The following is an 18,427-nucleotide window of genomic DNA, read 5'->3' as shown; positions in this document are numbered from 1 at the left end:
AGTTAGGGAATCCATCAATGTGCCTGCGCTTGGGCCGCGCGTGAGGCCGTGCCCTCCCCTGCCCGTGAGGGCGCGTGAGTTACAGAAAAATTATTTTAAAAATATCATGATGTTCGTGAGGTTGTGTAGGCCACGTTGGTATATTCAAATACCAAAATTGAGCAATGTATGAGAAGTTATTAGCTAGTTTTGCCTATGTGCTTTAAAATAACTTTTTTATAGTTAATTCGTATATAGGTGAGACTTATCTCGAGGACGAGCGTATCCACGGGTGACTCGGGGGCTACGACCCTTCGACATACCAGTGAGTGGGCTTTTGTTTTCAGTATATATTTATATACTTGATATATTTCCCAGAAATGCACTTTTAAGGAAAGTATGCTTTGAAATAATATGCCAAATGCTTTTATATTCTGAATATGCATTTCATGGTTGCATATATATATATATATATATATATATATATATATATATATATATATATATATATATATATATATATATATATATAAATGTGGTGCTGTGGAGGCACATGTAAGTTCAGGTAAGTTATGTTTGATTATGTGAATCATCGATGATGCGATATGTGATTGAATAATGTTGAGCTCATAAAATTGCACCTAGGGTGATTGTGATTTAGCCAGAGATATGAAGTACATGCCTACTTATTTACGTCACCTCCCGCACTATATGCTCATATTGGATCCAACTTAAGTGCACAGTCTTGTTGTACAGACCTTATTTATGGTTCCGACTCGTAGGTGACTAGCGATTTATCGCTCGGCTATTATGAAATAATAGAATTGAGCATAATTATATTACACCCAATCTTGTCGTACAGACCCCTTTTTAGTGGTTCCGACTTATGTGCAGTATATTGCCGTATAGGTCATTGTAGTGACTCCGGCTAGATTGACTTTTGAGCTATGAATTCAGCCGTACATACTACCACAGGGGTTCCGGCTAACATATCATATTTCCATGAAGTCATTCTTACCCGGATTGTTTACTTTGTTATATTTTGACATGGCATACATATGAATATGATCATGTGAAGCATGAATTAAATTGTTATGATTTCAGATATATATATGCTTATATCTTGATTCTGGGAAAATTATACATGTTTTACAGCGAGGGGTTAGTATATTGATAAATGAAATGGTTTTGTAAAACAATTGTTTGTGCCCACTCACGTTTTTTGTTTTGCACCCCTTCATGTTTTAAGTAAGTTTGTTGTTGATGGCTTGAGGATGTCTGCGATTCTGACTTATCGAAATAATTGTAGGAAATTCCTGGTACTGTATAACTAGTACTTGTCCTACTGGATTGCACCTAGATTTTATGCTCTGATTAGGAGTGCTTACTACTGTAACTAACTCTTATCACTATCTATTTAGTAGTGCACTCTAGTAATTCAGTTTTTAATTATTAGTATAATTCTTATCATTATCGCTTCCGCACTGTGCACATGGCTACGTCACTCTCACGTGACGGCCAACATGCCTTGATCTTGGTTGGGTTGTGTCAGTTTGGTATCAGAGCCTAGGTTTAGCAATCCTGTATAATTCTTGAATGTTCTAATCCTTGTGATGTCTTATGTCTGAACTATGCCGCCTCGTAGAAAGCCCCGTCAATCAGCTGAATCTAATTTCCCCGATATTGCTCAATTAAGGGAAGCTATAGTTTCTGCCATTCAGACAGCATTCTGTACTCATCAGAGGACACCTCTTGAGACAGTTCATAATCTGAAGTTGACCCACTTCATGGGAAATGAAGGTCATGAGGGGGCAGAAAAATGGATGAATCTTATGGAGAAGACCTTTGAGGTGATGTAGAGTTAATGGAATCTTCCTCCTAATAGGTGGGTCGAGATGACTACCTGGTTTTTTAGGAGAACAACCTGCATCCTGGTGGAGGCAAGAGTCTTACCAGTTGACCCCAGCAGAGATTGTGGACTGGGGAGTGTTTAAGAAGATGTTTCGAAAAATGTTCATTCCTCCTGCATATATCGATCGTAAGAAACAGGAGTTTACTCATCTGTGGCAAGGAAAGATGTCCGCTAATGAGTATTACAGGATGTTTACTGATCTGTCGAGATATGATCCGGAGGTTGTTGCTAATCCGGTAGAGATGCTTCGTCGTTTCAGTTTGGGTACTAAGAAGAAATGGCGTTCTATAGCGACATCGACTCTCTGTGCCTTTTACTAGGAGTTTTATGAGATTCTACTGAGGATTGAGGCCTCAGAAAACATGCCCAGTGAAAGTGAGGATGAGGAAGGAAATAATGGGGGCCAGAGACGAGATGACAAAGGAAAAGGGCAAACATTTCAGGGACCCCGCAAGGCCCAGAACTTTAAGAGAAGTGGTGGTAGTTCCAACTCTTCTAGTGGAGGATTAAGTACTAATATAAAGAGGAGAGGTGGTAGATTCACTAGAGGTCTGAGGTTCCAGAGACAAAGAGATTTTGGTGGTTCAGGTGGATCTGGTGCTCCCTTATGCCGCAAATGTAATAATCGGCATTTTAGAGAGTGTAGGAAAGGCAACAATAGATGTTTTACTTATGGACAGATGGGTCATAGGGCTGCCTAATGCCCTTAAAATCAGCAGAGACCCCAGCAGCCTTCATTCTCACCACCTGCATCGACCTAGCAAGCTTTAGGATCTGGTGGTTACACTCAGACAGGGCGAGGAGGTGCCTACCATTACCAGGGCGACGTCGCTCCCTACACCTCAGGACAATAGCAGTACTCTCAGGATCCTCAGTATCAGAGTGGGTATCCTCAATATCATGGAAGATCCATGTCTTATCAGCCACATTTAGCCGATGGATCTCAGTGGTACCAAGGGGGACAATCCCAGCAGGGAGAGATTGTTGTTAGTAGTGCAGGATTTTCGAGGCAGTTGGGTCAACATAGGCAGGGACGTGGTATTCATGCCAACAGAGGTCGCGGTGGACGACATCAGAATCAGGGGTGTATCCACAACATGTCACTGCAAGATGCCCAGAATAATCCAGATTTAATCATGGGTACGTTAAATATTCTTGGTCATTTTGCTAGAGTATTGATTGATTGTGGTGCTACACATTCTGTTATTTCTCATACATTTGCTCAAGTGACACAACCTCATCCTACACCTCTAGGATATAATTTAGAATTTTCTATGCCTAGAGGGGATAGATGTTTTTTGGATCGGGTATATCCAGGATGTCCAGTGATAGTAGAGGATATTATTATGCCGGCTAATCTTATGCCGTTGGATATTATGGATTTTGATGTAATTTTAGGCATTGATTGGTTGAACTATAATTGTGCCAAGATAGATTGTTATGGGAAGACAGTCACATTTCATTGTCCTGGATTACCTGAAGTTACATTTGTAGGAAAGCCTAGTGGGGTGAGGCATGGTATTATTTCAGCCATGAAAGCAAAAAGATTGTTGTCGAAAGGTTGTTAGGGATATTTGGCTCATGTGGTGTTGAATGATGATGCTCCTAGTAGTGTGAAGGATGTTCATGTGGTCATATATTTTCCGGATGTATTCCCTGAGGATTTGCCTAGATTGTCGCCAGATAGAGAGGTGGAGTTTGTTATTGATTTGTTTTCAGGTACGAATTCTATATCTTTGACTCCTTACATAATGGCTCTTCCTGAATTAAGAGAATTGAAAGTACAATTACAAGAGTTAGTGGATAAAGGTTTTATTCAGCCAAGTACTTCACCTTGGGGAGCTCCAGTTTTATTTGTGAGGAAGAAAGATGGAACTTTGAGGCTGTGCATTGATTACAGGCAATTGAATCGGGTAACCATTAAAAACCGTTATCCATTGCCTCGTATATATGATTTGTTTGATCAACTCAGAAGTGCCTTTGTATTTTCTAAGATAAACTTGAGGTCGGGTTACTACTACCAGTTGAAGATTAAAAATGAAGATGTCCCTAAAACTGCATTCAGGACTCGATATGGTCATTATAAGTTTCTTGTGATGCCATTCGGGTTAACTAATGCACCAACAACTTTTATGGATTTGATGAACCGAGTATTCCAGCCATATTTGGACAGGTTTGTTATTGTCTTCATTGACGATAGCATGCTAGACATTTGAAGTTGGTGTTGAGCAGTTTGAGGGAACACTAACCATATGCTAAGTTTAGCAAATGTGAATTTTGGTTTAATCAAGTAGCATTTTTGGGACATGTCATTTCTTCTCAAGGCATTCAAGTGGATTCTCAGAAAGTGGCAGCTGTGGAGAATTGGGAGCAACCTCGAACCGTCACCAAAGTACGGAGTTTTCTTGGCTTAACAGACTATTATAGACGGTTTGTTACGAGGTTGACGCGAAATGATGTTAAGTTTGAGTGGGATAATAAATGTGAGCAAAGTTTCCAGTAGCTGAAGTACTATCTCACTGATGCACTTATTTTAGCACTCCCTGATGATAGCGGTAATTATGAGGTTTATAGTGATGCTTCTCTGAATGGTTTGGGTTGTGTATTAATGCAACATGGTAAGGTGATTGCTTATTCTTCGAGACAGTTGAAACATCATGAGAAGAATTACCTTACACATAATTTGGAATTAGCAGCAATCATCTTTGCTCTGAAGATTTGGAGACATTATCTTTATGGTGAGAAATGTAAGATCTTCACAGATCATAAGAGTCTTCAGTATTTGTTTACTCAGAGAGATCTTAATCTTTGACAACGAAAGTGGATTGAGTTACTTAGTGACTATGATTGCACGATTGAGTATCACCCTGGTCGTGCAAATGCAGTGGCAGACGCACTTAGTAGAAACACTCCAGCCAGACTTAATGCCATCTATGATTGTCATGTTCCTCTCTTAGCAGATTTGAGGTCCATTGGAGTGGAGCTAGGAGTGGAAGATCGAGAAGAAGCCTTGCTTGCTAATTTTCAGGTTAGGCCAGTTTTAATTGATCATGTGCTTGAGGCTCAGATGATTGATGAGGAGACCCAAGAAATAATTCAAGCAAGGAAACAAGGCAAAAAGAAAGATTTTTGGATTCAAGAAACTGATGGCATGCTTATGCAGGAAAGCAGGATGTATGTGCCGAATAATGCAGAATTAAAGAAAGAAATTTTGGATGAAGCACATATTTCGGCATATGCGATGCATCCAGGAGGCACTAAGATGTATCATACCATTAGACCATTTTATTATTGGCCGAGTATGAAAAGAGAAATTGTCGAATATGTGAGTAGGTGTGCCATTTGCCAACATGTTAAAGCTGAAAGGAAGAAGCCATTTAGGTTGATGCAGCCACTTCCCGTCCCACAGTGGAAATGGGAAAATATTACTATGGATTTTGTGTACAAGCTCCCTCGTACATAGAATGGTTATGATGGCATTTGGGTGGTAGTTGATCGGTTTACGAAGTCAACGCATTTTATTCCAGTGAGGGAGAAGTATTTGTTAAGCCGATTAGCTAAGTTATTTATATCACAGATTGTTAAGTATCATGGTGTGCCAGTTAATATTATTTCGGATCGGGATCCTAGATTTACTTCCAAGTTCTGGATAGCATTCCAGGAAACTTTTGGTATGAGATTGCTTTATAGTACGGCATATCATCCTCAGATAGATGGACAATTTGAAAGGACCATTCAGACATTAGAGGATATGTTAAGATCTTCAGTGCTACAGTATGGTGATAGTTGACATGATTGTTTGGATTTGATGGAGTTCGCTTACAACAACAATTATCATTCGAGCATTGGTATGGCACCATTTGAGGCACTTTATGGGAAATCTTGCCGTACGCCTCTATGTTGGTCAGAGATTGGCGAAAGAGTTTTAGTGGGCCCTGAGATTGTGGATGTGACTACTTAAAATGTTCAGGTAATTAAGTCTAACCTGAAAGTGGCCCAAGATCGACAAAAGAGCTTAGCAGACAAACATGCCACTGATTGGAAGTATAATGTAGGCGATTGGGTATTCCTGAAGCTATCACCTTGGAAAGGTGTTGTACGATTTGGAAAGAAAGGAAAGTTAAGTCCTAGGTACATTGGACCATATATGATCACCGAGCGAGTTGGTGAGGTTGCTTACATGCTTGAGTTGCCTCCAGAGTTGTCTAAGGTGCACGAGGTATTTCATGTTTCGATGTTTCGACATTATGTTTTAGATCCTTCATATGTGATTCCTCCCCAACCTTTGGAAATTAATCCGGATTTGACTTATGATGAGGAACCAGTGACTCTTTTGGATTGGAAGGATAAGGAACTAAGGAACAAGACCGTACGTTTGGTGAAAATATTATGGAGAAATCATTCAGTGTAAGAAGTTACTTGGAAGACAGAGGATCGGATAAGAGAGATGTACCCACGCTTATTTTATGATTATTATTGGATGTATTTGTTATGTATAATTTCGAGGATGAAATTTTATAAGGTGGGGAGATTGTCACAGCCTGTCCCGAAATTCATTTATCAGTGATGTAAAATGATAGCTTTATCCTTGGACGAGAAAATGGTAGTGTGTATGTGTGACATATTGATACTTAGAGGTTGTTTTGTGGTCTTGAATTGGTGACCACGTGGATCACACACACACCACACTCATTCATTCTCTCTTCTTCCCGTGCTCTCTCTCTCATCTCTCAGACTCTTTCTTTCTATCCTTCTTCTTGTACGGACAAACACAAAAGACCTTTCAAACCTCACTGATCGAGGAAGAAAGTGGTACCATTGTGTTCGTGAGGACCCTACGAGTTCAAAGGTATCAATTTCAGGTAAGGAAACCTTCGATTTCACGTGGAAACCCTAGCCTCGATTTGGTCACTATTTATGTGGACGTAAATATGTTGATTTCAGGGAATTTCAAGCTCATAGAGAGCTTTAGAAGGTCCTAAGGAGGCTCGGGGTGGTTCGTTGGATAAATTAGCTAGTTTTGCCTATGTGCTTTAAAATAACTTTGTTTTATAGTTAATTCGCATATAGGTGAGACTTATCCCGAGGACGAGCATATCCACAGGCGACTCGGGGGCTACGACCCTTCGACATACTAGTGAGTGGGCTTTTGTTTTCAGTATATATTTATATACTTGATATATTTCCCAGAAATGCACTTTTAAGGAAAGTATGCTTTGAAATAATATGCCAAATGCTTTTATATTCTGAATATGCATTTCATGGTTGCATATATATATATATATATAAATGTGGTGCTGTGGAGGCACATGTAAGTTCAGGTAAGTTATGTTTGATTATGTGAATCATCGATGATGTGATATGTGATTGAATAATGTTGAGCTCATAAAACTGCACCTAGGGTGATTGTGATTTAGCCAGACATATGAAGTACATACCTACTTATTTACGTCACCTCCTGCACTATATGCTTATATTGGATCCAACTTAAGTGCACAGTCTTATCGTACATACCTTATTTATGGTTCCGACTAGTAGGTGACTAGGGATTTATCGTCCGACTATTATGAGAGAATAGAATTAAGCATAATTATATTACACCCAATCTTGTCGTACAGACCCCTTTTTAGTGGTTCCGACTTATGTGCAGTATATTGCCGTATAGGTCATTGTAGTGACTCCGGCTAGATTTACTTTTGAGCTATGAATTCAGCCGTACAGACTACCACAGGGGTTCCAGCTAACATATCATATTTCTATGAAATCATTCTTACATGGATTGTTTACTTTGTTATATTTTGGCATGGCATACATATGAATATGATCATGTGAAGCATGAATTAAATTGTTATGATTTCAGATATATATATATATATATATATATATATATATATATGTATATATATATATATGTATGTATGTATGTATGTATGTATATGCTTGTATCTTGCTTCTGGGAAAATTATACATGTTTTATAGCGAGGGGTTAGTATATTGATAAATGAAATGGTTTTGTAAAACAATTGTTTTTGCCCACTCACGTGTTCTGTTTTGCGCCCCTCCATGTTTTAAGTAAGCTTGCTGTTGGTGGCTTGAGGACGTCGGCGGTTCTGACTTATCTAAATAATAGTAGGACATTCCTGGTACTATATAACTAGTACTTGTCCTACTGGACTGCACCTAGACTTTATGCTCTGATTAGGAGTGTTTACTGTTGTAACTAACTCCTATCACTATCTGTTTAGTAGTGCACTCTAGTAATTCGGTTTTTAATTATTCGTACAATTCTTATCATTATCGCTTCCGCACTGTGCACATGGCTACGTCACTCTTACGTGACGACCTGCATGCCTTGATCTCGGTCGGGGTGTGTCGATTTTCATATGTACCTATATTTTTAATTTAATTTGTACCAATATTTATGAATGGACCCATGCTAATTATATGTACCTATAGTTTTGAATTTTAATATGTACCCATATTTTTAATTTAATTTGTACCAATATTTATGAACGTACCCATGCTAATTATATGTGTTTATTTTATGCTTTAAAATATATCAATAGTTATTACTTACACTATATTAATAAGGGAACTTTAACGAAAAACTCTCGGTATTGTTCACTTTAATGAAAAACCATATTTTTACACTAAAAAGTTAATCTTGGTACTATTCACTTTACCCTTTATTTTGTCCTTATCGTTAAAACTCAAAGTTTTCAAGTCATTTTCATTAGTTTTCCTTATTAATAATTACGTGGGTAAATATTTTTTTTAATTTTTTTTTTGCTAGAACTATGTGAAGAACAAATTACTCTATTATTGATTTTTACGTAATTGTTATATTTGTATCAATATTATTTGGATTTGTTTAAATTTCATAACTTATGGGATATTGAATGCATAAATGCATGAGCTAAATCCCTGAAATGATGCTAGAGACCTTGATCAAACTATTTAAACAAATAAAGTTTCATTCTAACAACTAGGTTGATTAGGGATCAGAACCAAAATGATCACTTTTTTCTTCTAAGATATGATTAGCACACATGCATGTCAGTTGAACTTTGAGAAATTAATTGATGGGATCAAACTCTTCAATTTTCTTTGGTTAACATACCCATCCACCGTTTTTTTAATTTCTTTATCGAGTAAGAAAAACAACAGTCATTCAATGAATCATAATATAAGCAAGTGACCCTTTCCCACAGTGATAGAGATAAATGTTGTCCTTGCACTATGATATGAGTTCAAATCCTATCAGCTCCTTAATCTAACATCTAATCTAACAAATCTATCATTAAAAAAAAAAAGAATCATAATATAACAAAGACAATACATAATGCACGCATATTTACCAGATCAAGTAAATATACTCTAGCTAAGTGCCCTACGCATATAATAGAGTTAAGAAAACAGAAAACTTGGGGTTCTCTCCGGAGGCGGCTTTGAGGGAGCGAATGGTGAAATCGCATAGGGTTTTAAGTTTGAAAGGCCCCCTAAAAGTTTTTGTTAGCATTTAAAAATCTCATTGTGCATTCTTTATAAGTGTATATTTTTTCTTTCTAAATATAAAAATTTAGAGTGCACAATGAGATATTTGAAACAACACCCTAAAAAGGATTTTATTTTATTTTTTGAATTTTATTACATAATAATGCTATATATTCAAGTGAAACTTTAAAGTTAGAGTTATTTAAGCTTTTTTCTTGTTTGGTTGTTTAAGATTGTACTGCTTTAGATTATGTGGTGAAGGTTATGTTTGTAACTCTATTTTTTCTTATTATTTAATGACATTTGTAAACTTATAATCCGTGAGCCCTAAAGTTTGTTTTCATTTAAGTTATTGTTTTCTTGTGCCCGACTTTTTTGGAAAACTATCTTAAGGAGCGACCATTTTATAAATTTGGCACATAGTCTCCGAAATCTCAAAGACGGCCTGGTTCTCCCTTAAACTCATTTTCATACCTTCAACTAATCTTATGTATTTTACTTGGCTTAAATCTGATGATTCCAAGTAAGCAAATTTTTTTCACAAGTTTTTTTTTATAGGAAACGATATTCATTAGATAAACTTAAATTGTACATCAAAACCAAGCTCATACCACTCACAATAACTGAATACCTAAATTAACATATAATCCTAAACCTTGATTGCCCCCACCAACCGAAGCTGCGTCGCCATAAAACTCAACGTATTTAGCCATAAAGAACTGGAGAACATTATAGGGATCTGGACTCAAACTTGTTATTGCCACGACCAACCGAAGCCGCGTCCTCATAGAACTCGTGGTATTTAGCCATGAAGAACCTGTAGAACAATACATATCTGGACTCAAACTTGGTATCAAACGATCCAAATGGGCATAAAAGCAAACAAAAACTTGATTTGACTTGTATAACAGGCCAAAAACATATGAGCAGATTGCGATAGAGACTCACTTGTTTGCTAAAGTAAAGTTCAAACATTAAAGTTATTGGAACACAAAAAGGAAGGTTACCAAAGGTAGAATTGAATAATTAATCAACACAGAGAAACCACTAGAAGCTGTCAAAGAAAACTAGCCGTCCAAACTTAAACACAACTTCAGACTTTTTAAAATGCAACCCTGCCACATAATCTATTTACTTTGAACCAAAGATTTCATCTGCCACTCATCCTAAATTGACCCAAATCCTCATTCGACTAAATATTCCCTGATTATAATATAGCGGCATTAGTAGAAAAATGAAAAGAGCACATGCTGTTTTAATACCTTCATGGGGCAATCTGTCCTATATATACTAGCTTTCTCAAACTTTATCATTGCTAAAGATAAGTAGGACTTCATTTTCTGGTAATAGATCAGTAGAAGGACTTAATAAAAAAGTTACAATTTACTGATCCATGTGAGAACTCAGAACAATACAATTAGCAACTTTAAAACGAAACGTAAATGGAGCGTGCTCTCATATCAGTGATAAAATTTAGTAGAGCTTTTGGAAGATTTACTTACTGCAACTTACAGATATTTCTTAGTTACACGTTTTGAAAAGTATAATTACTTTTAGACGCGGCATAATCTGTTGACATAGTAATGCATTTATGTTTTCGTTATCTAAGGTTGGGTTTAGCTAGTTAAATCTCAGAGTATGTGGGAGCTTCTAGCAAGTGGTAAAGCACTAATTTTTCATACGTAGTTGCAGCTAAATTCCATTTGTGTCCTCACGTAGCCTTAACTAAAATAAAAAATAAAAAATAAAAAGAATATTGAGTTCTATTTTCTTTCAAGTAATAAAATCTACTGTCATGTTGATTCTGGATTGCCCTATAATCTTTCTCAACAATGCATGTTTCTGGTTCAAGATGTCATCATGATGTCACTATGCGCAGTGTAACCATAATAAAGAATTCAAAATCAAGTAATTTAGTTCATGGTGGTTGTTTTTGTTATTACTATAAATAAATAAATAAATAAAATATAAGTTATTATATATATATTAAACTGTTCTAAAAATTTTCGTCTAGTGCCGCCTGGGTAGGGCGGCTGATCATCGTCCTGATTAATGTTTAGGCGTTTAAACATTAAGAAAGGGCACCTATACTTGTTAAGGCGCCCGCCTAGACCGCCTAGGCACCTGCCTAGCCCATTCAGAACCGCCTAGGTCACGACTCACTTAGATAGAAAATAAATAATTTTCATTTTGCATTTTATTTTTTTCAATAAATGGTAAGAAACTTGTTGCATACGTAAATGGGCACACATTATATCTTTGTTTCCCATATTTTAATTATGTTACCATACTTGGTAATATATATGTCGTTCTATTTTGTAGTTTATGATGAAATTATATATATATTTTAAATATAAGTACACTTATTTACACGAAATATAATAGATTTACTTAAATCCGTCTAGTTCGCCTAAGCCCTACCTAGCCGCCTAGGTACTAGGCTCCAGCTCGCCGCCCGACTAGCGCCTAACATCTTTTAGAACCTTAATATGTAACCTTAATACGTGTGTGTGTGTGTGTGTGTATATATATATATATATGTGTGTGTGTGTGTGTGTATCTCCCCGAGAGAAGAATACATAACAACATATTTCTCATAAGCTCCAACTTTATGATTGAGTACAGTTTTTATTAGCATCAGTTTCCCTGTGCATACAGGTTCAGTTTGACTATTGATAAGTAATAACTTGTTACTTTCAATTGCATCAACAGTTATAATTCACTCGGGTATCCGCGACCTCACCAAATCAAGCACTTCTTATTACACTCAATTGACAGTTATAATTCGCTCACGTATGTGCAGCCTCACCAAATTAAGCACTTCTTATTCCACTCAATTGAGAGTAGCAAGTTTGCTACTGGATGCAGGTGCGCCTATATAAAGTGGAGGTGGCCCCATGCAAATTACCAACTTCCAAGTCGTTTACCTTTTCATTATTATAAGGCTCGGAGTTTCATAGTCCACGCTAACCACACAAAATGGACATGAGGAAGTGGCGATGAACAGAGAAAGCAGGGAAAATAGGCAAAGGTGGGATTTGAGTTGGTTTCCACTATGACCTTAATTTTCTGCTGATGGCTTAATAGAAAAGCACTGCTTATTAATTTTGTTTCCAAGCCAAATGGTGGAGTGGCTGATCAGGATCTGTGAGAGCATCTATCACTTTTTTATACATTAATACTCTTATCATACATGTTCGACCTACATATCCAACTTTTCTAGGTTTTGACTTCTTGTCCTTCTTAGGAAATATCTATGTAATATGGCCACCCTAAACAACATCCCCTTTTTACATGTAATAAAAAGCAAAGCTCATCTTCTGCGTTCATCCCACATATCGTCACAAATTAAAAATTAACAAAAGGAATGAAACACAAGCTCTGTCACGTCAAGAGAAAATATTTTAGGAAAAATGACGGTTCTGTGAAGAATACAAACGTTGTCCAAAAAAAAAAAAAGGAAGAATACAAAACATGCGTAGTTGAAATACAGAAATTAACATCAGTGAAATGTCTCTAATACCGTATACATATATGATTGGATATAATGTTTATATTTTCACACTAGTGTAAAGGGGGATTTGATTTTGATGAAATTGAAAACAAAACAAACAGATTGTAAACTAAAACAGTTTTTGGGCGAATTTGGGTAAACTATGGATGATGGGCTAGCTAGAGGGTTCTTCTCCACACATGACACACTTGCACATAAACCAATTTTCAGTTGTTCTTTCGATAAATCATGAAACTCAACACCCTAGGTTAATTAAGTCCGCTTAAATTAACCTTCAAGTTCTCCTTAAGTTATTGAATTGGATGGGAAAGCGCATACAACAATTCAAGCATTTTTCAAAAGTCCTTTTCGTGAACAGCACAATAAAGATACAATCAAAGATCATTAAGCATTATGAAAACTATAAGTATTGACGAGGCATTCGTTACTATGATGAGCACGAAACTCTTGCCAAGAATTCATTTAACGCGATCTTCTATAAGCAACCTCCACTACTTGTGAATATAAATTTGTAACTATTAGGTGAAACTCCCTTATACTCTAGCATCATATTCATGCATGCAAACTAAGTGTGCACTCTTAATAAAAATACACGAATAAGTTATCAATCAAGCAGTTAAATAAATTAATTCACAACTTATGAAATCACAACTGAAGGTAATCAATTCATATTGCAAGTATGTTCATAGCTTTGAATCCCCCCCTAGCTAAGGGGGGTTTAGTTCCTCATACTCACAAAGCAAAGATAAACAAATTTATACATTGAAAACAAAAAAATGAAAACACCTAAAAACGCTCCAACAATCCAACTTGAATGGCAAGCACGTCCAAGGGTCCTCCTTCTTCTCTTTGTTGCGGCACAAGGTGTGGTTTGATGGATGCATATGGATATATGGAAGGGAATGGCTGAATGTGTTTAGGTTGGATGGAGGTCACGGCAAGGAAAGAGAAATGAAGGTGCATGGAATTGTGTTTTTGTTGTGGGAATGTGTAGAATGGTTAAGAAGAAAAGACTCTGCCTTGTGGCAGAATGTGTCTTCCTCCCTTCTCCCTTAACTGTCCCCCTGAATGTGTCTTTGGATGGATATATTTATAGGCTAGGGAGAGGATTGATGCGAAAATTACTTAACACACAAATTAAACCCTCTTGTATCAATTGTAGTAAAGAATATAAGTAGGGATCGTTCTGGACCGGAGATTAAGAGAGCTTGCTAATAACCTCTAAACTGACTTAAAAACATAAAATTAAGTTTAAAACACCAAACTAGACTCAAAAGATGCAATACAAACTAAAAAGACTCAAAACTAGTTTAAAAGACTCAAAACAGCTTAAAACAATGAATAAGACTCTAAACTGACTCTAGGGATGAGTTTGGACGAAATTAGGTTCTAACTTGACTCAAGACACTTAAAAACACAAATCAAAACAGATTTTGACTAATAAAACACTTTAAAGTTAAAGGGGATTGGATTTTGACGAATTTGAAAACAAAACAAACAGATTGTAAACTAAAACAGATTTTGGACGAATTTGGGTAAACTATGGATGATGGGCTAGCTAGAGGGTTCTTCTCCACACATGACACACTTGCATATAAACCAATTTTCAGCTGTTCTTTCGATAAATCATGAAACTCAACACCCCAGGTTAATTAAGTCCGCTTAAATTAACCTTCAAGTTCTCCTTAAGTTTATTGAATTGGATGGGAAAGCGCATACAACAATTCAAGCATTCTTCAAAAGTCCTTTTCGTGAACAACACAATAAAGATACAATTAAAGATCATTAAGCATTATGAAAACTATAAGTATTGACGAGGCATTCGTTACTATGATAAGCATGAAACTCCTGCCAAGAATTCATTTAACGCGATCGTTTATAAGCGACCTCCACTACTTGTGAATATAAGTTTGTAACTATTAGGTGAAACTCCCATATACTCTAGCATCATATTCATGCATGCAAACTAAGTGCGCACTCTTAATTAACATACACGAATAAGTTATCAATCAAGCAGTTAAACATATTGAATTCACAACTTATGAAATCACAATTGAAGGTAATCAATTCATATTGCAAGTAATGTTCATGGCGTTGAATTCCCCCTTAGCTAAGGGGGATTTTGTTCCTCATACTCACAAAGCAAAGATAAAAAAATTTAGACATTGAAAATAAAAGAATGAAAACAGCTAAAAACGCTCCAACAATCCAACTTGAATGACAAGCACGTCCAAGGGTTCTCCTTTTTCTCTTTGTTGCGGCACAAGGTGTGGTTTGATGGATGCATATGGATATATGGAAGGGAATGGCTAAATGTGTTTAGGTTGGATGGAGGTCACGGCAAGGAAAGGGAAATGAAGGTGCATGGAATTGTGTTTTTGTTGTGGGAATGTGTAGAATGGTTAAGAAGAAAAGACTCTGCCTTGCGGCAGAATGTGTCTTCCTCCATTCTCCCTAAACTGTCCCGCCGAATGTGTCTTTGGATGGATATATTTATAGGCTAGGGAGAGGATGTAGTGGGTGGTGGTAATGAGTGGATGTAGTGGTAGGTGAATGGATGTGTTGGGTGAAATGAGTGGATGTAGTGGTAGGTAAATGTGTTGGGTGGTTATAATGAGTGGATGTGTTGGGTGAAATGAGTGGATGTAGTGGTAGGTGAATGGATGTGTTGGGTGAAATGAGTGGAGGTAGTGGTAGGTGAATGTGTTGGGTGGTTGTAATGAGTGGATGTGTTGGGTGAAATAAGTGTGCTAAAATGGTAATTTATAGGGAGAAGATGATGCGCAAATTTCAAATTTCGTCCATTCATTTTGCTCCAAGCATATGCTATCCATTCCATGCCCAAAAATGCTCCAAAATGCTGCAAAATGCACTTTTTTGCCACATTAACCCTTTGGACATACAAACACACGAAAATAGCTTAAAATACTAAAATAACTATGAACTAACAACATAAATGCCAAGAAACAAGCTAACTAAGTCGCATAAATATGCTCCTATCAAGGATGTAGTGGGTGGTGGTAATGAGTGGATGTAGTGGTAGGTGAATATGTTGGGTGATTGAAATGAGTGGATGTGTTGGGTGAAATGAGTGGATGTAGTGGTAGGTGAATGGATGTGTTGGGTGAAATGAGTGGATGTAGTGGTAGGTGAATGTGTTGGGTGGTTGTAATGAGCGGATGTGTTGGGTGAAATGAGTGGATGTGTTAGGTGAAATGAGTGGATGTAGTGGTAGGTGAAAGGATGTGTTGGGTGAAATGAGTGGACGTGTTAGGTGAAATGAGTGGATGTAGTGGTAGGTGAATGTGTTGGGTGGTTGTAATGAGTGGATGTGTTGGGTGAAATGAGTGTGCTAAAATTTATAGGGAGATGATGATGCATAAACTTCAAATTTCGTCCATTCCTTTTGCTAAAAGCATATGCTATCCATTCCATGCCCAAAAATGCTCCAAAATGTACTTCTTTGCCACATTAACCCTTTGGACCTATAAACACACGAAAATAACTTAAAATACTAAAATAACTACGAACTAACAACATAAATGCCAAGAAACAAGCTAACTAAGTCGCATAAATATACTCCTATCAGTCGTGCAAATGTTGAAAACCTTAAGCGACAAAGGATTTTGTCGCGCAAGGAATCTTTACTCGACGAATCAAACACTTCGTCCAGCAAAGTCTGACAAGAAAATGTGGGTATGAAGTTTTTTGATGCCAAATAAGCGCGTGACGAAGAATTTTCCGTGTAAACTTTGTGCAACACAGGTTTTGTTGTTCAAAGAAACTTCGAAAAGGTCGGTGGGCATTGAAGTCGTCTTATTCGTCGAGCAAGGTCTTGCAACGAAGTTTGCGCGACTAAATCTTTGTCGCGCAATGTCCCACGGGTTCTTTAAAAGCACTATTTCACTTTCACTTTTTCTCACATTGGTTTTCCTACAACCCTAAATTTCCCCACGTCTTCTTTTTCCCTAAACGCCCTCATATCCCATGTTCTTGTTTTAAGTTTCGAGACAATGGCCGATTTCGCTCCTCTTCCAACTGAAGGATGCGAGGGAAAAGGCTCTTGAAAAGGTAATACTAAATTTTATGTGGACTTAGGTTTTTATTTTTTTTAAATTTTTTTTGAAAGCTGGGGTGTGGGTCTGAATGGGGGTTGATGGTCACCATAAGCGAATAATGTATGATAATTTAACTGGATTTGGTGTGTCAGAGTTGCACGCCATGCTTCGGCGTGATATTGGGGTGTGGACCTATTGAAATCTGTTTGTATGGATGGGTTGTATGTATAAGTTGTCATCCTCACCATAGCTTGTCATTCACCTTACATCAACCTTTCTCCATAGCTTGTCATTCACCAATCACTTTCCATAGCTTGTAATTCACCTTACATCAACCTTTCTTAGTTGCTTGTAAAAGCTTCTTTACTTGTAATTTGGTTTTTGCTTTTCCACTTGTTAGGGCAGATTTTAGGGATTGTGTTTGTGTAGTTATCCTACAATCTATTGTAGCTTTCTTTTGGCTCTCTATAAGAGTTGCCTTCACTCTCTTGTAATCTTCATAATGAAATATACAACAAATATTGAAACCAAAACTCAACATGGTATCAGAGCTTGAACCATAGGGTTCTGACTCTGTTAATTTTTTTTACCTCTTCATTTCCTCATTATCGATCGAGCTAGCAGAAGAAAATGTGTCTAGTGCCGACAGTGCCTCATCCTCTTCCCAAAACTTAACCCAAGGGGTTGAGAACAATCCAAATCAACGACTCTGCTCGGTGCTACTGAACGAGTTCAAATACCTTCCTTGGTCAGGAGCTGTGTCACTTGCTCTAGGAGGAAGATCAAAGCTAGGGTTTATCAATGGAAGCTCTGAGCCCCCAGAATCCACTTCTCCAACTTACGATGCATGGCATGCTACTGATCAGCTGGTCATGTCCTGGTCTTCCCTTCTCCTATGGGAGTCTGTCAAAGATATGTATGGCAGCCAAAACAACTCAGTTCGCATCTTTCAACTAAAGAAGAGTGTGGCTAGTTTAAAGCAAAGTGATCACTCCTTTGTTCAACACCTTGGAAGTATGAAATCCATGTGGAATGAACTCGATATGTATCGTCCACACACGACTAATTCCGTTGTGCTACTGAAGAGGGCTGATGAAGACAAGGTGTTTCAACTCTTAGCAAGCTTGGGAGCGGAGTATGAAGACCTGCGTAGTCATTTGTTAATGACTCAAGAGTTGCCATCTTTTACCAGTGTGTGTCATGCAGTCCAGAAAGAGGAAACTCGATGAAGAGTGATGAACGTTGAGCCCAAATCCAACTCTGAAGCTAGGATTTTCACGACAAATCACAAAGCAACTGGTGATAGGGTGCTTGGCAAGAAAACAGACTGGAAATCTTCTTATTGCGATATGAAGGGACATTTGAGAGAAAAATGTTGGATTTTTCATCCGAAGTTAAAGCCTAAGTTTGATAGGGAAGGTAGGATGATCAAAGATGGGAAGGATGGAGTCACTCCAAAAGCATTTCATT

This window comes from Malus domestica, chromosome 03 (assembly GCF_042453785.1).
Source record: "Malus domestica chromosome 03, GDT2T_hap1".
Lineage (NCBI taxonomy): Eukaryota > Viridiplantae > Streptophyta > Magnoliopsida > Rosales > Rosaceae > Malus > Malus domestica.
The sequence above is the reverse complement of the archived record's forward strand: the minus strand, read 5'-3'. Positions refer to the sequence as shown.